Source organism: Dasypus novemcinctus, chromosome 2 (assembly GCF_030445035.2).
Source record: "Dasypus novemcinctus isolate mDasNov1 chromosome 2, mDasNov1.1.hap2, whole genome shotgun sequence".
NCBI lineage: Eukaryota > Metazoa > Chordata > Mammalia > Cingulata > Dasypodidae > Dasypus > Dasypus novemcinctus.
Genome location: NC_080674.1, coordinates 157,289,120 through 157,310,870, shown reverse-complemented (window position 1 = coordinate 157,310,870; position 21,751 = coordinate 157,289,120).

The window sequence follows — 21,751 nt, the reverse complement described above, 5'->3', positions numbered from 1 at the left end:
TAAGCTGTAAGAGTAAACAATGTCCTGAGATAAGAAAGGTGTATTTGTATGTGTTTCTACATTGTTTGTGTGTGTATGTGGCAGGAGTGGTGTTGGTGATACAGAAAAGAAGACGTGCTCTGGTGGTTGAACATGTCTCTCCTAATTTATGTGCAATATGCCACCAATACAAAACAGCAGTTCTAAAAAGAACACACAGAATAGCTATTTCTATTTCAGAAATAAGAAATGAATCACAGTGAAGTGAAGTATTGGGTACATGTTATAAAACTACCCCAAAGCTTATTTAATCATTTTCAAAAGTAATCCATGATTATTTCCTAAGTGTAAAAAATCCAAACAATCTAGAAATAACAAAGAGTAAAACATTAAGGTCTTTTGGGGGCTTACACTACAAGATTTCAGTTTACTAACACCCTATAGTTTAAAACTGTAGTATTGGTGTAAAGGTATAAAATAGACCAAATGAAAAATATAGAGTCCAGCAGTAGGCCCATGAAGGAGCAAGCAGGTAACTGAGCCTGGGACTCTTAGAAGGAGGGATCCTGAACAAACCAATAGGATAAAACCAATAGGGTAAAAGAGTTTTCAACCAACAGAACCCATTGCTTTAATTAACAGTCAGCTAATCATCACCTCTCGTAGTCAGCCAATCAGCATCTCCCAATTAGGATACTCGGTTTACATAATATGCTAATCTGGTTTTCAAGCCCTATCCAATGCCCTTGCTTGGAACCAGTGATTGACCAATCAGAACATCACAATTGGGGCTCCACTCCCCAACTATGGTCACACAGTTAGATTATATCAAGAGCAGTTCCAAAGTCCTGAGTGTGCATTCCATCTTCGCCCTGGCCAGAGGGACGTGGAACTACAATGCTGAGGTGTGCTGTGAATGCTGTGTTGAGCTGTGAATACTGAGCTGAGCTAAGATTGCCGAACTGAGCTGGCACTCACACTGAGCCATGAGACATAACACCAAGCTGAGAACACTGAGCCAAGCTGCAATGATTAACATTGATTGGCAAGTTAACTGCAATACTGTAGCAATTTAATGTTACTGGTGAATTCCAAAAAGATATATTGGATTATACTTGTAATCTGATCTGATCCTGGGCATGACTGAATTATGATTAGGACCCTGAGTCCCCAACCACCAAGGGGTAGGGGGGCAACTCACAGATAAAAGGCATGGCAAATAACAGAGCTCAGGGTTTCTGATGTTGGAGTTTTGATGTTGGAGTTTTGATGTTGGAGTTTGATGGTGAAGTCTTAAGCTGGAGCCCCAGAAAGTAAGCTCACAGAGGAAAGAGAAGCCAGCCCCAGGAAGAAAGGAACCTTGAACCCAGAGAAAAGCCACAGGAACATAGGAACCCAGGAAACCTGAACCCTCACAGATGTCAGCATCCATCGTGCTCCAAATAGACTTTGGTGAGGGAAGTAACTTATGTTTTATGGCCTGGTATCTGTAAGCTTCTACTCCAAATAAATAACCCTTTATAAAAACCAACCAATTTCTGGTATTTTGCATCGGTACCCCTTTGGCTGACTAATACAAATGCCAAGCTCTGTGCACCTCCACTGGCACCTTGGCCAGGTTTGTGCCTCGTCCCAGGCTTGAGTTGTAACACTGAAGGCACTCCCACCAGTGCCTCAGGCTAGGCTGGTGCCTCAGCCAGGTTTGTGCCTTGGCTAAGCTTGTGCAGCAACACAAGGGAGCATTTCTATCATCACCCCGACTAGGTTTGAGTTCAATACTGAGCTGATTAAATAAAGTTTGATTGTTCTGAGCTCACATTTTTTCATTCTGAAGTTCATCTGAATCAGAGAATAAAAGTGGTGACAACGTTTGTTGCTGAAACCTAAGATCTATGCGACCAAGACCAGTGCAACTGATCCTATGACTGAGAACACCCCAAGAACCCCAGTTGGGTGAGTCCATTCCTTGTCCCCACATCCCAGAGCCAACCCCTTCTGCTGGTTTGGAAGTGATTGGTGAGTGGGTAGAGAGTGCACACCTTTCTACATTGTGCTTTCCACTGGCCTCTTAGATTGTTGATCTCCTAGCTCGTTGAGAAAGCAAGTTCAGTTCCAGGTGGGGATGTCCCCCGGGACAACTTCTACTTGGCCTCTTAGGTCATTGGCCTCCAAGATCATTGGCAGGATGGAACAAAGAAAATCCACACCCCGGGATTCCCCTCTTGGTTGTATTTTCATGCACTGGAGAGACTTTGGCTTGTCAGACTTGAAACGTAAATGAATGGTATTCTTGTGTAATGTAGTGGACACCAAAGCCACTTATTCTGTCCTAATAGAACATCAGGGGAGGACCTGGAAATCCCCCTATTGGGTCACAGGCATTGAAGGACAGGACCGAGATTGACAAAAAACACTCCTTCTGCCATGAGTGATAGGAGATGTGCCTTTTTCCACTCATCCCTGATAATTCCAGAATGCCCCACCCCTCTTCTTGGACATGGCATTTTAACTTGCATTGGGGCAAAAATTTCATGGACTATGCCTGTCTAGCTTATGCTGGTTACCAAAAGCAACTCACATCAACCACCTCATATCCTACCACAAGTCTGGAATTGTGGGTTTCCCCACAATTGGTTGGGATACCTCCACATCCAGGAGATCAATGACCGCCAAAAATCACCCTGAAAGACCCTATGCAGTTTCCATGGGTTTGGCAACACTGTCTATCAGAGGACAGGAGACAGGGTGTTAGCCCACTCATAAGGAACTTGAACCACAGACTCCTAGTCCCTTGCAACTCATGCTGTAATACCCCAGTGTTACAAGTCAAAAAGCCTAATGGAGAGTACCATCTGTATGGGCATCTACAGGCATACAAAGAGGCAGTAATCCCAATTCACCTGATTGTGCCAAACCCTTACACCATTCTGGCCCAAATCCTGACAGACACCACACACTTCTTGGTTCTTGACCTAAAAGATGCCTTTTTTTGCATCCTCTTGGACCCTATCTCCTATTTTCTCTTTGCCTTCGAGTGGATCTTCCTGGAGAAACCCATTTCAAATCAGGTGACATGGACAGTCCTCCCTCAAGAATCCTGGGACAACCCCCTCCTTTTTGGGGCAGTGTTATGAAATGACTTAAGGGAACTAACCCTAAACAAAATCACTCTCATTCAGTATGTGGATGACCTGTTGATTTGCACTCTGTCTAACTCAGACTCTCCAGGTGACACTTGGCACGCTTTGTCTTTCCTAGGAGAAAGGGGATACCAAATATCCCCCCAAAAGGCCCAAATCTGTCAACAGCATGGCCCATATCTGGGACACATTCTGACCCTGGGTAACTGAGCCCCATCCCCCAGTTGAAAGGAGGGAATCTTGGCAATTCCCAAGCCAACAACCAAGAGGCAAGTAAGACAATTTCTGGGAGTTGCAGGATACTACCAAATTTGGATCCCCAGTTTCAGCCTTATTGCTAAACCACTATATGAAGCAACCGAGGGACCAGACAGTGATCCACTGACATGGGAGGTGGAACAAGAAGCCACCTTCAACAGATTAAAGACTTTACTAGGAACAGCACCTGCTCTAGCCTTGCCAGACCTCTGCAAGCCCTTCTTTCTTTTTACTTGGATGAGAGTCATGGGTTTGCCCTTGGGGTCCTTGTCCAGAAACTTGGTCCTGACCTGAGACCTGTTGCCTATTTCTTCAAGCAGCTGGACCCAGTTGCAAAAGGCTGGACTTCCTGCTTAAGAGCAGTGGCGGCTACTGGCACCTTGGTGACAGAGTCTTCAAATTGACTCTGGGGCAACTGCCAGAAGCCCTTACCCCACACCATGTCCATAGCATCTTGGACTCTACCGGCCTCCATTGGATGTCCCCTGGGTGATACACTAAATATCAAATCCAGTACTCCAGGTCTCACCCTCTTGCTCTTCCATAAACCCTGCCACTTTTCTCCCTATAATGAATGGGGAGCCTATTCATAAATGCTTGGAGGCTTTGGAAACCCTAACATCATCAGTCCAGTCTGATCTTTCTGACCTCCCCCTTCCTGATGCACAAGACTTCTTCACTGATGGCTCCAGCTTTGTCAACACTGAGGGCAAGAGGAAGGCAGGATATGCAGTGGTCTCCTTCTCCATCTTGGAAGCCAAGTCTCCCAGCCAACACTTTGGCACAAAAGGCAGAAATCATCACCTTAACTAGGGCTCTGGAGCTTTCAGAGGACCAATGGGTCAGCATATACATTGACTCCAAATATGCCTTTCACAAAGCCCATGTACTTGGGGCCATCTGAAAGGAAAGGAGACTTTTAACCTTCCAAAATTCTCTGGTGAAGCACCACCAAGAGATCTTAAACCTTCTTAAAGCCCTAGCCTTACCCTTAGCTGTTTCCATTATCCACTGCTGAGGACACCATGCCAGAGTTAAGGGCAATGCAATGGCAGGTAGGGCAGCTCAGGTGGCAGCTATCAAAGTCCTGCACTCCCATGCTTTCTCCTCTCCAGTCATCTTGTCCATTTCTCCAATTTCCCCAGACTACATTGAGGAGGAGCTAACCAAGGTAAAGTCGGAGGGCTATGAAGACTACAAGGGATGGCTAGTATTCCCTACTGGTGGCCTATTATTCCCTGCCTCGATGCTATGGAAGCTTATCTGGGGAATCCACCAAAGCACCCACCTGGGAAGGGATGCCCTATTTGACGTGATGCATTCCATCTTACTGGCAAACACTTGCATTCTACCATAGAACAGGTGACCTCAGCCTGCCACATTTGTGTCAGAAAAGACAGCAATACTCCACACCCACCCAACCGACTCACCACCCCACAGAGGCATGGGCAGATATCCAAGAATACTGGCAAATGAACTTTATCTACATGCCCAGATTATGAGGTTTCTCCCTACTGCTAGTCCCGATAGATACCTTCACGGAATTGGTAGAGGCTTTTCCTTGTCACTTGAGAATGTTGCCAAAGTGGCAAAGCTGCTACTAATGGAAATTGTCCCATGTTTCAGCCTCCCCAGGTCACTTCAAAGTGACAATGGACCAGCATTTACAGCATCCATCACCCAACACATCGCTAAAACATTAGTAATAAAATATTCACTGCATAGTGCATGGTACCTGCAATCTTTGGAAAAAGTTGAACGTATGAACAAAACTATTAAAACCTCACTATCAAAGTTTTGCCAAGAACTGAAGATAGACTGGATAAAGGCTCTTCCTCTCTGCCTTCTTCACATCAGGACTGCTCTGAGAAAAGTCGTTCATATGATCCCCTTTATTCTCCTCTATGGACAGTCTTTCCTATCTGCTGACCCACTCCTTGACTCAAGAGATTACTAACCTCTCTCACTTTGCCTCACAGGTCTTCTCCACACAGCAGAGAATTCAGAACTTTGTGAATGCTTCCCTTCCATCCTCAGGACAGGAAGCAACTAAAGAATACCAAGCAGGCAATCTTGTTTACTTGAAATCCTTCAAAAAAGGGGTCGAAGACACTCTTGAACTGGTCACTCTTAGTACTCCAACTGCTGTAAATCTGGACTCCCTCCCCTCCTGGGTTCACATCATCCATGTCAAACCCTTTGCTGTTACAGGCCCTGCTGCTGAGGCTCCAGATGTTCCACTTATTCCTGCAAACCCATCAAGGATCTCAAGGTCCTATTCCAGAAAATGTCCACTTGTTGAAGACCTCTGATCTCCTCCTTGCCAGATCTTTCTGTGAAGTATTCTTTGTGTTCCTCTTGTGTATCTTTCTTATTCTTTCAGCACAATTATGTTTTGCCTATCTAGTTCCTACCTGTTTTTGCTGGGGTTGGCTATTGGGGCTGCACTTATTCTCCCCAGTGGATGAAAAGACCATTACAATTTATCTTCCTGCTGGCTCTGTATGTGCCTGGAGCAAAATCTCTTTCCTTACCCTTCACCCCCATCTTTGTGGGTCAACCAATTAATGGAAAAAAGTCCTATTGGTTAAAAGGAGGGGGTTGGATACATATCACAGGAGAGAGAATTGACTGCTTTAAGCCAGAAATCTCTTCCTTTCTGGGGCTGGAGAAAGATTGAAAAACCATATGCTTCTCCCAACATGCAGACATACAGTCAGAGTGAGAGAAAGCCAACATCGCTAATCAGTGATGGAAACCTTAGCTTCTTATTTACTGACATTCCATACACCAAACTAAACACCTCTGGGACCATATTCCTCATTTGCTCCTCCTATAATGGGACAGGACCCCAGGTAGGCTCCCTGAGCACATGCATACACACCATCCAGATCTCTAAGCAACTGCCTAAGCCTGTATCAGGAGAAGGCTCACAAACCCATCAAATGGCTCTCACCACTGCCCAATGGGATAAAACTCAACCCTACAGGATAATACCAACACCAGTTGGCCATTTTCCCACAGCAGGCCTGGTAGCCAACAATTGAATAAATACCACCTCACCAACACCACTTACACCCAGAATACTTGCCACAAGATCTGTGTTAAAAACACACCTCTAGCCTGGGACCACATAAGGGGTTACCTTTGGCCTGACATGGGGAATAATACCTCTGTCTCCAACCCTAGCATGGGGTTCCTCATTTCCCAGTCAGAAATTCATGTAAACATATTCACCACCATTAGCAGTAAGACTGGTGGCAAAAGGACTAGGCTAGAACTTGAGGTGACTATTTCTTTCTTCTCGTCATTCCCTATTAATTCTGGGCTCTTCTTTATTTGTAGTGGGTCAACTTACAGCATCCTCCCTCCATCATGTTCAGGTAACTGTGCTCCTGGTAGCCTCATCCCTGTGATGAAGATCATGAATGACACTATCCCAGTCCAGCTTCCACTCCAGGTTGTGAAGGTCCTAAGAGCAAGGCAAGCCTTGCCCCTTGTCCCTCTGATAGCCATAGCAGGAATACTTTTGGGGCTAGGCACAGGAACTGCCAGATTAGGCATTGCCTTTGATATTCTCACAAAACTCTCAGCCCAAATCCAACATATCAACAACCACCTAATTCAGGGGCTAGAGAAGCTGGAGGTTCAACACAAATCTCTAGCCCTTGTGGTCCTCCAGAACAGAAGGGTCTTAGATGCCCTTTTGGCAGTGCAGGGAGGTATCTGTGCATTCCTGAGAGACAAATGCTGTTTTTATATTAACAGGTCAGGAAACATTCAAAACATAATCCAAAAAGCAAAGCAAGATGCTGAAAAGTGGAAGTGGGAAAACAATTCTAACTCTTTTCTACAGAAACAGACCCTATCTGTCCTTCTCCCACTTGGAACTCCTCTAATAATCATCCTCCTCCTTCTACTTTTTGCTCCACCCCTCCTCAATGCTCTCACAAAACTCAACTCTTCCTGTTTGCAGGCCCTTAAATCTCAGCTTGTATTCCAACCTGCCCTAGGGAAACTGGATCAGGCAGCCAGACCCTTTGCTTGATCCCTTGCTCCAAACCCCTCTCCCTTTTAACTACATCCCCATAGAGCAAGCAGTCAGACTCAGAAACTACATCCTGTCTCCCATAAGAGAAAAGGGCGAATGAAGGAGTGAGCAGGTAACTGAGCCTGGGACTCCTAGGAAGAGGGATCCTGAATCAACCAATAGGGCAAGAGAGTTTTCAACCAATAGAACCCATTGCTTTAATTAATAGTCAGCTAATCAGCACCTCTCATAGTCAACCAAACAGCATTTCCCAGTTAGAATACCCAGTGTACATCAATATGCTAATCTGGTTTTCAAACCCTAACCAGTGCCCTTGCTCAGAACCAGTGATTGACAATCAGAATATCACAACTGGGATTCCACCTCCAGGGGCAGTCAAACAGCTAGATTATATCAAGAGTGGGTTCAAAGCCCTGATAGTGCATTCCATCTTCGCCCTGGCCAGAGGAGCATCAAGCTGCAGTGCTGAGTCAAGTTGTGAATGCCAGGTTGAGCTATGAATGCTGAGCTGAGCTGACCACTGAGCTGTGAGATGTGACACCAAACAATACTGAGTAGAGCTGCAATGACTAACATCAAGTGACAAGTCAAACTGTAACACCAAGTCATGCATGTCTACTGGCACTTTAACCAGGCTTGTGCCTTGGACAAAGCTTGAGCTGTAACACTAAAGGTGCTTCCACTGGCACCTTGGTCAGGCTTGTGCCTTGGTCCAGATTGAGCTATAACACTGAAGACACTTCCACCAGAGCCTCAGGCCAGGCTGGTGCCTCAGTCTTGTGCCTTAGCTAGGCTTGTGCAGCAACACCAGGGGGCATTTCCATCATTGCCCTGACCAGGTTCAAGTTCAATATTGAGCTGATTAAATAAAGTTTTATTGTACTGAGGTTATGTTTCTTCATTCTGAAGTCCATCCAAACCAGAGAATAAAGGTGGCAACAACAACCCACACATATTCATCCTTTTCAATATATTGGGTTATTTTTCAAAGAATGGGTAGTGGAACAATTAGCCATATAAAATAATAAAAAGAATCTTGACCTCAACCACAAATAAAAATTAGTTTGAAGTGGATTATATGCCTAAATTTCCAGAAGAAAACCAAAGAACATGTTCATTACCTTGGTGTAGGCAAAGATTTCTTAAACAGAACAGAAGCAGCATTAGCCAAAATCTATTTGATTGGCTTTGTGCTACTGCCTCTCTTTGATACTTGGTTTAACTTAATTTAGAGCTTTATAGTGGCTTGTTTTTTAGCCAGTCTTTTCATCTATTTCTTGCCCTTTCTCCCTTGCTGGTTGCAGAGAAAGAGCCAAGGGTGCTGTTGGTACTGTAAGCCATGGAGGTTGAAGCAACCTGCATTGTCCCAGCTTTTCAGAAACAATCATTTTACTGATTAGTGATCAGAATACAGATTACCAAATATGGAGTACTGGGTCTTTATATTATCCTACCCTGTCATTAGGAACCAGGACTGTGGACTCCACAGTTGCCTGTCACAAGCCTGGGGGATTGGAGGGTTGTAGCTACTCCACATAGGGTGAAATTCACTGGTATATACTACAATTTACCAGCATCTTCCTCCAGCTCTTCTTTGGATGCTACAGTGTTCCACTAGACTCCAGAATTTCAAAGTAGTTGATTCAGATAGTTCCTGACAGCTCAGGAATTATTTTGATGGAGGTATTGATTTATGGAGTTCCTACTCTGCCATGTTCCCACAATAATCTCAAGATTGTTTTAATACAAGGCTCTCTGTAATGAAAAATGCCATGAAACTTGATGAATGCAATTTTATAATGTGGTGCTAAAAATGTACATTCTTTTTTTTCTGAGAATTTCTTTATGTGAATGATTTTTTAAAGTACAAAAATTAAAAGAAAATCCTCAGAAAATATTTTCAATGACTAGTTCTGGTTTATAAAAGATAAATGGAAAAAAATGTACATTCTAATGGATACTTTCATTAAGAATTTATAATGGAGTTGTTAAATGAATAGGTAACAACCACATAGATCACTCTTTTATTTTTATTTATTTTTGCTTTTTTTGTTTTTTAATATGTTTTTTAGTTACTTTTGAAAGATACTTAGATTACATAAAATGTTACATAAAAAAATATAAGGGATTCCCATATGCCCCACTCCCCATACTTCCCACTTTCCCTCACATTAACAACTTCTTTCATTAGTGTGGTATGTTCATTGCAATTGATGAACACATTTTGGAACACTGCCACTAAGCATGGATTATAGTTTACATTGTAGTTTACACTCCCTCCCACTCCATTCTGTAGATTATGGCAGGATATATAATGTCCTGTATCTGTCATTGCGATGTCACTCAGGACAATTCTAAGTTCTGAAAATGCCCCCATATACCTCTTTGTCCCTCTCCCTGACTGCAGCATCTCCAATGGCCTCCATCTCCACATCAATGATATAATTTCTTCCATTGCTAGAATCTGTAAGTCTATAGTAGAATAAAGTAAGTCAACTCTAGTCCATATTTTATCCTCCAATCCTGAGGATTCAGGGGTGGTGATGCCCACTCCATCTCTAATTGAGAGAAGGCTTAGATCCCATATGGCTGATGAATGGACTCTCTTGCTTGCAGTTGTATATTCTCTCGGTTCCTTAGTGTGGTGGTTATCCATCTTCACCTCCTTGTTAGTTGTCCTGAGTAAGTCCAGTGAACTGGAGAGTAGGTATTGCAATTCTGCTGAGGCTTAGGGCCCAGGTGGCACATGGACAGCCCAGAGATTCAAGTCTCTTGCACGTAAACCTACTAACTTCAGCACCAACTATAGGTTCAAAGAAAAGGGACGGAAGAGGCATGAGTAGAGAAATCATGTATGAGTCCAGCTCTGTCACACTTAGGAGCGCAAACTCCAAAATAAGGTCCACTGGTGAGGCATCGGCCTCCAGAACTATCTGTCATGACTGTAGGATCTGGATGTCTCCAGAGCCCTTAGGAGCCCCACTATTTGGGATAGTAACATAGATAACTCGTTTAGACCTGATCATTTTTACTGAAAAAGGGAACATGCCTGATATGGTATATGTGGCAGATTGATTACTGTCTTCCAGTTGTCAATCTACATTACTTCCATTAAAATCAAACCAAGTTTAATGAGCGTTCAGCCCACTTCTTCTTGACTGGATTATGGAGAGAAAGTGTAAAACACTGGATTTGGACCAAACATGGATATATTAGACTGATGAATGCAGAACTGCTGGCATCCTAGGATACCCTCCAACGTATTAGTGAGAAAGAAAGCAAACAATATGACAAATTTCTCCAAGTCTCAGAATCTTACAGTATCTTTTTATTATATTTTATTTATTTCTCTCCCCTTCCCCACTCCCACCCCAGTTGTCTGTTCTCTGTGTCTATTTGCTGCGTATTCTTTCTTTGTCTGCTTCTGTTGTTGTCAGCGGCATGGGAATCTGTGTTTCTTTTTGTTGCGTCATCTTGCTGTCAGCTCTCCACATGTGTGGCGCCATTCTTGGGCAGGCTGCACTTTCTTTCATGCTGGGCAGCTCTCCTTATGGGGCTCACTCCTTGCACATGGAGCTCCCTTACACGGGGACACCCCTGCATGGCACAGCACTCTTTGCGCTCATCAGCACTGCACGTGGGCCAGCTCCACATGGGTCAAGGAGGCCCGGGGTTTGAACCGTGGACCTCCCATGTGGTAGACAGACACCCTAACCATTTGGTCAAGTCTGCTTCCCATCTTATGGTATCTTCGAATACATTTTGGAAGTCCTTAAATTGTAGACATATCCTACTCTTCAGATTTAAGTCCTTATTGACTAAAATTTGTAATTTTAAGATTAACTTTGGGTGCTGGTTATGAATTCAAGTTTCCAGTCTACTTTCCTGGAGGTTCTGAATCTCTTGGATAGTGAGGTGCTCAGGTATCTGTACATTTTGATAAACATCTGGGTAATGTACTACCTGGTTGCCTTTGAAAATATTTCTAATTATGATTAGCAAAGTATGCCTGTGTTTTATCCCACTACTCAACCAAAGGAAAAGCATTTTGATGAAGACAACATTATTTAATAACAGAGTGAAATATTTATTTTAATTGTATTAGTCTTTATGTTATCAAACATACAATTAAGATATTAGTTATTCAAATTGTCATAGAATAACTGAATGTAGGAAATCAAAATCCAGACATCACAGGAGCTTGAAGTTGGAAAGAACTTTGAACATCCTCTATTCCCACTTGTGTTTCATAAAGGATTCATCTGGTCATCTAGGAATGTAAAATCCTATGTGAGAAGACTGTAATTATCTGCAGAATCCACAATTCTGCAGATAGGATCAAAATAAAAGCCTTTGAATTGTGTAGTTCCATCAAATTCAGCAGCTGCCAAAATGAGAAAATTTAATTTTTCCATGACTTTCTCTGTGGAGAAAGAAAGAGACAGGAAGAAAAAAAGTATTAGAACACAATAAACTCCCTGGGTAGTGTACAAAGTGCTACTCAGTGAGGAGGATTTCACTCAAAGAATGATGAAGAGCCTGGACTCCACTTCCACAAGAAGATACACGTGTCTTCTCCTTAAGTGAGGCCACTTAACCTTTCCTGCTTTCTCAGTTCTGTCTTAGTCTTTGGACTAAGGAGCGCTTTAGAGAGTGTGTTCGTCCAAGTCCTCTAAGAAGTAGACATAATTTTATGGTGAAAATAGAAAGATTTTATAAGAGGAAACACCTGTAAAAGAAAAGGAGGAGGAAGGCAAGCAAGGCTGACAGAGCCTTCTGATACCACCTGATTCAGAGTGAAGCAGTGGGAAATGAGATGGCCTGGAACTGTTTTAGACAGCCCTGCAGTGTCAAGGAGGTTTGGAAGACTGTTATGAAATTAAAGACATAAAGTTACCATTAGAGGAGGCCTGCCTAGCAGGAGTTGGCCCACTACGATGCATTACCAAGAGCAGAAGCAAGTCTGATAACTTGCTCCATTATACTCTCTGTAGCTGGGAGACCACAAGGCTCATTCTCAGAGTATCGCAAAGATTTTTGGTTCTTTGGAATTATGTAACATTGGAATAGCATAATATATTTCTCCATTCTTCTATTAGTAATTCATGATAAACAAATTAAGTTAAATTAATTTGTTTATGCATTTGAAAAATATACAGCAAAGTCTATTGATAGCACAAATACAAAGTACTTCAGAAATGAGATCTTCAGGGAAAGTACTAGTGTGTGCCCTATATATTTTACAGGGGTATTATACTTATTTTCTGGGAATGGTGTGCCTAGGTTATCAGTACCATGGATTCTTCTATTATTTTTTGATGGCTTCTTTATGGGTTTGGAAGAGTAAATAATTACTATGTGTTCTTACATCTTTTCACTGCAGAAAGTACACTGATTACTATAAGTTTGACCATTGGTTGCACAGACTGGATCCACTTCTCTGGTGCAAACATGTAGACGACCTACATACATCAGACAGTTTGGCTGTTAAGCATAGAGAGACAACATAAAATTCATTAGATAATGAAGCCTTGAAGATGATGTTCTTCAATCATAATATAAAGTGCCACATATCAAATGTGATAAATATATTCTATAGGTAGGTTTAAAAAAACCCTGATATACCAAGAGACCATTTAAAATAAATTAATATTGGTATGTATTTACAAGTCTCCATTATTTTTAAAAGACCATTCATGTGTTTTGTAATTTATCCCCCTCTTCCCAATTCCTCCTCATACACAGGTCACATCTCACTCATTCCATCACACCAAATATAGTCATGAAACTTAATTTTCTATTTATAATTCCCTTGTCTTTCTTAATTAATTTCACTACAAATATATGTATTCATACATATATATTCCCATATATGTGTATACGAAGGTATGTATCAGAATATAAATAGAAAAAGACACATGTAATTTCTTAAGTGTTAGCAAGTTTGGTAATTTATATATGTAAACAATACTGTAGCTATTTTTCCATGACCTGCTTTATAAACACCATTGTGATCTTATCTATACTGATGTTTATAGCTGTAGTTTTCTCTTTTTTTAAAATCTTTATGCTCCATTACACTATGTGAATATGAAAATTGTAATAATTTTCCACCCTTAGGTACATAATTGAGCCTGGTATTTTTTTATCCTCTGGGTCTGCTAGAATGAACATATCTACCCTAAACACTGTTTAACTATATCAGATGCTAGTATGCAACAAGGTTTATGCCCATTAATGGAATTTTTGGGTAATGGGATATACACATTTTTTCACCTGGTCTAGATAATGCCAAATGGTTTTGTAGTGCAGAAAAGATGCTATTTCTTGATCTTAGTGTAATAATAATGATGTTGTTTTTTTAAAATCACTGAATTGTATATATTTTTAAAAATCCTGGTTAGGTTTTGGCCAACATTGCTTCACACATTTTTTTAAGGAAGTACCAGGAATTGAACCTATGCCCTCATACATGGGAAACAAGTGCTCAACCACTGAGCTACACCTACTCCCCAATGAAGGTTTTTTGAGCTTTTGAAAAGAGGATTGTGCTTTAGATTTTGTTTGGTACATTTTGCATTTACAATTTACAATGTGAAAAATTAAAGGTTTACCTTTTTCACCTTTTAAATTAATCAATATTTACTTACTGGCACCCTGATGTTTAGTGAATATTCAGAGGAAGTTTCTGAAACACACATACAGATGAAAAGGGTACACAATAATAAGAATAATAAGAAGCAAAAAAAAAGTCTCTGGTAAGATATGCCATGATCTCTTAGTAGCAGATATTGATGCAAATCGTCTACACTAGACCCTGCAAGTTATGAAGGTGAGGCTTATGGTGCAGTATTAAATAAATACATTTAAAAATATCCCCAAATATGGAAATATTTTAAATCTCCAAATTAATATTATCTGTGAAAAATAATCTCATGTATTTTTATAAATAAATCTCAACACTCTTTTGAAGGTAACATGTTTTTTTTTCTTTTTCCTTTTTTTCATAGAAGACAAGGGCTTGCTTGAAGTCACACTTTAATATGAAGAAGTTTGTTAATACTAAGATCATCAGTACTATTCTAATTGAATGCCTTTATCAAATAATTCAGTTACTTTATTCTGAAGTGCATGAACCACACTGAGCTTAAGAAATATAATATATCCCCCAAAGAATCGACGAGGTCTCTCCTTACACAAGGTCTCGACTTTAGTGGACTCAGAGCAGAAAAACAATAAATCAGATTGTTAACAAATACCAGATATAAAAGAGATCATCTTTCCCCATTGGAATCTGATTTCTAAAAAGGGAAACAGAAGAATTGAGATTATGTTCCTTAGTTGTAGACAAATAACTAATATTTACCCACATTCTAATCCACAACTCTGTGCCCACTTCACTGTGAGAAATTAGAAAAAGTGATCCGCTGATGAAATATTAAGAAGTAATGTGCGACAACCTGTTTTGTTTTGCGAGTTTAAGGATTACAAACCCATTACAACAAGCTCTTTCATTCCTAAATTATAGAAATTATTTCCTTCATTCTAGAATATGTGAAGAGTTTCTCCCAGGACTGGGAAATTTACTTACCAGAGTAAAGAGAACATGCCAAAATAATGATGAAAATAGCTTTGATCCATGAGAAGGAAGGCATTTTATCAAGTCTGTGGAAGTAACCCTTTAAAAAATTATAAAACATGACACAGACAAATTTAGATTTTCCAGTTGAAAGACACACAGAATCAAGGTCCCAATTTTAGGAAGTTTCTTACTATTAAAGAGCTGCCCCTAACCCTTAGATTCCTAATTAAGGTCTACTATTTCATTTTTTCTTCTCCTAAGCCTCAAATTCAACAAAACACAGCAGGTGAACAGAAGGCATCCTAGATGTGAGAGACAGACAGTACAGGACAAAGTCCTATTTGTCACATAAGAAGAAGCGCTCACTCTACCAACCTTTTCTAGGTCAGTGCAAAAGGAGCATCACATTTCAGTCTCAGTGTTTCACAGAAAACCTAAACATTTATTTATCACAGCAGTCCTCACAGCAATGCTATGCCCTGAAGTTACTTCCCTATATTACTCATTTTACCTACATGAAAGAGAAAATAGTGGAGAGTGAAGTCAACAGTTCTGGAGTTTGTATCTACCTTGTTCTTCCTTCTTCCTAAGACACCTACACCCATCTGAAGATTCTCCTTTAATAGTGAGTGAGTGAAGAGCTTGCTGTGATAAAGCCAATGCCCAGGTTAGCTAGAGCACAGAGGTATTCTGTATTCTGCCTGGAGGCTGTAAAGCTGGTCTTAGAGGTATCACAAAGAGTTCCCCAGATGTCTTCCCTCAGCAGGAGGTTTGGGAACAATTTGTTCTGAAGAAGCCAGAAGAATGGAGAGGGGAGAAGGTAATAAGAATGGTTATAGATCCTAAGATAGAGAAAATATGTGAAATATTTCCAAGCAAGTGAGTTGGAAAGGACAAGAGAATACAATAGCAACTCTTACTCTCTGGTTTGTTGAACTTACACAGGTAAACTAACAGGGATGAGAAGATGGTCAACCACCACACCAGGGAACTGAGAGTGCCTACAACTCCAAGCAGGAGAATTGCAACCATCAACCATGTGGGATCCAGGCCTCCTCTTGATATAGAGGTGGAGTAGACATCACCAACCCAGGGTCCACAGGATGAAGGAATAAATATGGATTAGAGTGAATTTAGTGGTATTCTGCTATAGAACTATTGTGACTAGTAATGGAAGAAATTGAAGCATTGACCTAGAGAAAGTGACCATGGTAGTTGTTAAGGGCTGGGAGATGAAAGAAGAGATGAGATGTGGGGGCATTTTCAGGACTTGGAATTGTCCTAAATGATATTGCAGGGACAGATGCTGGACATTACATATCCTGCCATAACCTACTGAATGTACTTGGGGAGAATGTAAACTACAGTGTAAACTATAATCCATGCGGTGCAGCAGTGCTCCAAAATGTATTCACCAAATGCAATAGATGTGCCACAATAATGAAAAAGATGGTTGATGTGGGAGGAGTGGATGTGTGTGGGGGGATATGGGAACCTCTTATATTTTTTAATGTAACTTTTTTTGTCATCTACGTATCTTTAAAAAAAGACAATTTAATAAAAACAAACAAAAACTGTGACATGAACAGACATCTGCACACCGATGTTCAGAGGTGTTATTTGCAATTGCCAGAAGATGGGGGGAAAAAACCCAAGTGTCCATCAACCAATGAATGGATAAACAAAATGTGATATATATATATATGATGAAATACTATGCTGCAGTAAGAAGAAATGAAATTGGGATACGTGTGATAATATGGATGAATCTTGAAGACATTATGCTAAGCAAAGTAAGCCAGGCACAAAAGGACAAATATTGCATGGACTCATTAATATGAACTAAATACGAAGAATAAATACATGGGGTTAAAACCTAGAGTATGGGTTATTAGGAATTAAGAGGAGAGCTGTGAAGGAGAACTAATGCTTAAAGTATGTGGAAGTTTTAATTAACCTGACTGTAAATATGTGGAAATGGATAGAGGTGATGATAACAATACATTATAGTATCAGCTGCTACATAAATGGGATTTTGACTGAAAAGAGTAGTCGAGGGATGTAAACGTCAATTGAAAGATAGCTGGAGGACAATCTAGGAGCTGAATGACAGAGAGAACCCAGAGGTGGATGAGAATTGTGGTTGACAGTACAAATGTGAAGGGTGGTAGGAATGTGGAGAAGAATGATGAGAATACAATTAATGTAACTTACGGACTATAGGTTACAACAATGCTATATTTTTGCATCAATGCCAAAAATGCACTGTGTTAATAATAGGGGGATATGGAAAAAATATGCCCAATGTATGCTATAAACCATAGTTAGTGGTAACGATCTAATGATATTATCTCATAATCTGTAACAAAATTTCCACAAAAATGTGGTGTGTTGGTGAAGGGGGGTTGTATGGGAATTCTACACATGTGCATGATTGTTTTGTAAGTTTACAACTTCTGTAATAAAAATATATTTTAAAAAAGAAAGAAAGAATAGAATACTCTTTGGGAATTATAATTAGGCATGTACCAAGACCCTTAGTATTTTGCAACCCTAGAAGTTTATTAGATGTAATTGCCGCATACTATTGAAAACATATTTACAGAAGTCCACATTCACTAAATTTTCAAAAAGATCAGAGTCTTCTAATCTTCTGCCTATACCAGAAGAGGCCTAAGTACTTGCCACCAAGAGACCTTAAGTCTAGTTTGCAATTAGGGAAAGTTCTTAATACAATGGTGTTTCAGTAGATTAGAGGGTGATTATGGAATCTTTTCTCATGGTAAGGAAAGTAGGTATAGAATAGGAAAGAAAAAACTCAGAGGTAGTACATGAGCATAAGAGCAGATAATTACCTCTTGACTTACTGGAAGATTTTGGAATAGAGGAAGATTGTTGGAGAGCTCCAAATAAACTGGGAATGTGTGGATTGCATTTGAGAATAAAGGTATATATCTCCTATCTAGCTCTCAGCAGAAAATGATGTAACTTAAGAGACCAATAGGTTAGCTGAGGAGCAAGAGATATTGGAATTACAAGGGAACCTCTTATTGCTAAATGAGACCTACATCAAGACCAGATATAGCTGTCAGCATGACCTGGATTCCAATGGAATAATACTCTGACCCTGTCTCATACCCAGCTTAGATGGGTAGATCTATTCACACAATCAGACCCCTCTCATACTGATATACATGTTGCCAGGCAAAGAACACTGGGAATTCATGGTCACAATAAAGTAGAATGAAAGTCGGAAAGCTGGAATTGTGAAACATGACTGAAGTTATGATAGTATTTGAAATTTTCTTTACATTCATCCATAATATGTAATACCTATGTTTGATCATTGAAATGTCAGAATCGGACATGTTTTAAGAAAAATCAAAACAAAACAAATGTCTCCTCTTAACCAGGGTATAAACAAAAGACCACTTTTGAGAATAAAAGGAATTTTAATTAAGCAAGTAAATGAGCTGAAGTTGTTCATACGAAACTGTTACAATAATACTGCCACACATGTAGTTTTATACCGTTAAAAGCCTATACTCTTCAAATTGTACCTGTAAGGGAAATGGCTGTTTGAATCTGCCTTGGGATCCAAGATTTATTTTCATGACAGGAAATGGCATCGTTGATTTCTTCCTCCAAAGTGATCAATGAAAATAAGACCCACCTTTATAGGACAGCAGTTTGGCCTGATGATAGCTACACTAAAACTGTAGAAAAAGGGCATAGGATCTCTCCAAGTTACCTTCATCCCAAAACATAGCTATGACATAGAAGATGAGAGATGTAAAGAGACTATCACATAGATTGCAAAAGCAACTTCATTTTAATATACTTAAGAGAAAACAAATTTCACAACCTGGACCTGGGTTGGCCCTCAAATTTATAATTTTTCACCATTTAGGTAAAGGAAACCCGTAACTCCTTCTCATATCTTATTTCTAAACACCCTTGATAATAAGTCCACTTATAACATGTCTTAAATTTTCAATTTGAAGGAAGGAGCATATTTCTAGTATATTGGTTTCAAAGATGGCCACTGTAGCTGTAGCAGTTTGATATTGTTTATGAATTCCAAAAATAGATTTTGGATTATGTTTGTGTACTGGTCTGTTCATCTGGGCATATTAGATTGGATTGGATTGAGAGGTTTCACTTTTTCTTGATTAAATAATGATAAAGGCTTTAATTGGGCCACATCAATAGGATGTTGAGGACTCACAAAGAAAATGACATGGCAGAAGAGAATGTTGGAGTTTTAATGCTTGAGCCCAAGGAAGTAAACACATAGAGAAGCAGATATGTGAGGAAGGAGAGAAGACTTCAATAGACAGAACAGAGGTCCTAGGAAGGGAGACGAGCCATTAACTTGATAGCCTATATCTGGCCTTGTGGAGAGAGCAAAACTGCCGAGCCTGGAGATTAACAAGCCCCAAGACAGAGAGGAAAGTTATCACAGCCTGTGGCTGAGATTGGAAGAAGCTGGGACCATGGAGCCTTAAGAGGAAGAGGAAGCCATTATTCTCTGCCTTTCTCTATGATTTCACTAGATATAATATATAATTCACTACTGATGTATCTACTTATGGAGTATATTTGTATGTATGTATTCATGTATGCTTACATATTTTTCCTTTTGTGTATCTTGGTATTTTTCACAATAAAAACAATGCTATATGTATTGTTATATGACTTTGTACACTCCCATGTGAACTTTATATATACTGATGTTTATAGCTGTAGAGTATACATATTACTCTATGTAATAGTCTACTATGTATATGTATGAAAACCATTATTTATCTTCCCTTAAATTGATAATTGGGTTGTACCAGTTATCAATAGAAATACAATATACGGGAAACAGAAGTATGATCCATATACAGGGGGGAAAAAGAAGCCAAAAGAAATTGACTTTTTTTAAAGGAGGTACTAGGGATTTTATCTGGGACCTTGTACATGTAAAGAATGGGCTCAAGCACTGAGCTATACCCACTCCACAGAAACTGACTTTGAATAGGCCTAGATGTTGGACCAAGCAGACAAAGAATTCAAAGCAAATTTCAGAAATAGAATCAAAGACCAAAAAATATTAAAAAAACATAAAGGAAAGTATGATGATAATGTCTCTTTAAATAGAGAATATGATTAAAGATGTAAACCTCTTTGTAAAGAATAATTAAATGGATCTTTCTATAAATGCAATAAATACAGAAATCTAAAAACCAAAATTTTTAAAAAATCACTAGATGAACTCAAAAGTAGATTGAGCTGGCAGAAAAAGAATCAACAAAACTGAAGATGGATCAACAGAGATTATGAAATCTGAAGAAAAGACAGAAAGAAGAATAAGTAATTTGAAAAGTCTCAAAGAAATGCAGGACATTATTAAATATGACAATATATGCATAAGAGGGATAGCAAAATAATAAGAGAAAGAGAAAAGGGCAGAAAAATGATCAACAAAATAGAGGCTGAAAACTTCTTACATTTAAAGGAAAACATTATTCTATACATCTAAGAAGTTAAAATACTCGATTTAGGATAAATGGGAAAAAAATCCAAACCTAAACCGAGGAAAATCAAAATATTGAGTGCCAAAAATAAAGAGAAAATATTGTAAACAGCAAGAGAAAAAGTTTTATTACGTACAAGGGAACCAAATATAATTAACAGGTAACAGTTCATCAGAAAATATGGAAACCAAAGGCGTATAACATATCCTATGTATTGAATGGGAAAAAAAACAAAACAAAAAACAGTCTATCAAGGATCTTGTATCCAGTAAAACTGGATGAAGTCGAAATTGCATTTTCAGTCAGACAAACACTAAGACAATTCATTGCTAGAAGGCTTTTCTTTATCTTACGAAAAGTACTAATGGAAGTTGTTTAGGCTGAAAGCAAGGGCCATCAGACAGAAATTCATATTCACATCAAAAAAACAATGGGCTCCAATAACTATGTAGGTATAATGAAAGGCAGTATAATTGTTTATTTCTTCTCCTTTTCTCAACAAATTGAAAAAGCAAAAAATAATGTGTATGTAGTTGTATTTTGGGGTCTATCACGTATAAAATTGTGATTTTCTGACAATAACAATACAAAGGACATGAGTAGGAACAAACCTGTATTGGAATAAGAACATGATACCAGATTTTCACTCAAATTCAGAGGAAGAAATGAAGGAAACCAGAAATGGTAAATAAGAAAGTTAATAAAACAACCTCTTAAAATATATACATGCTCTCCTTTCTTCTCTCAGCATCTATAAAAACATTTCATAAAGTAATAATTATAATGATATATTATTAATGTTAGGACATGTAAGACTTAATACGTATAATGATAATATCACACAAAAAAAGGAAGGAATGGAGCCTTATAGAAGTTAAGTTTCTATATATCTCTAGAATTAAGTTAGTATTAATATGGAGTGATAAATTAAGATATACATATATAAGCTATACAGTAATCATCAAGGAAATAGCTAAAAAATATATAGCTAAAAATCTTTAAAGGAATTAAATGTTACACTAAAAGTTATCCACCTAGTAAAAATAAGGCAGTACTGGAAGAACAGAGGAACAAAAATTGCTGGACATATTAAAAACAAAAGCAAAATGGCAAACATAAATCTAACATTATCTATAACAAAGTATAAATGGCTTCAACAATCCAAATGAATATCAAAGATTTGTATTTTCGAAGATCCAACTCTATGCTATCTACAGGA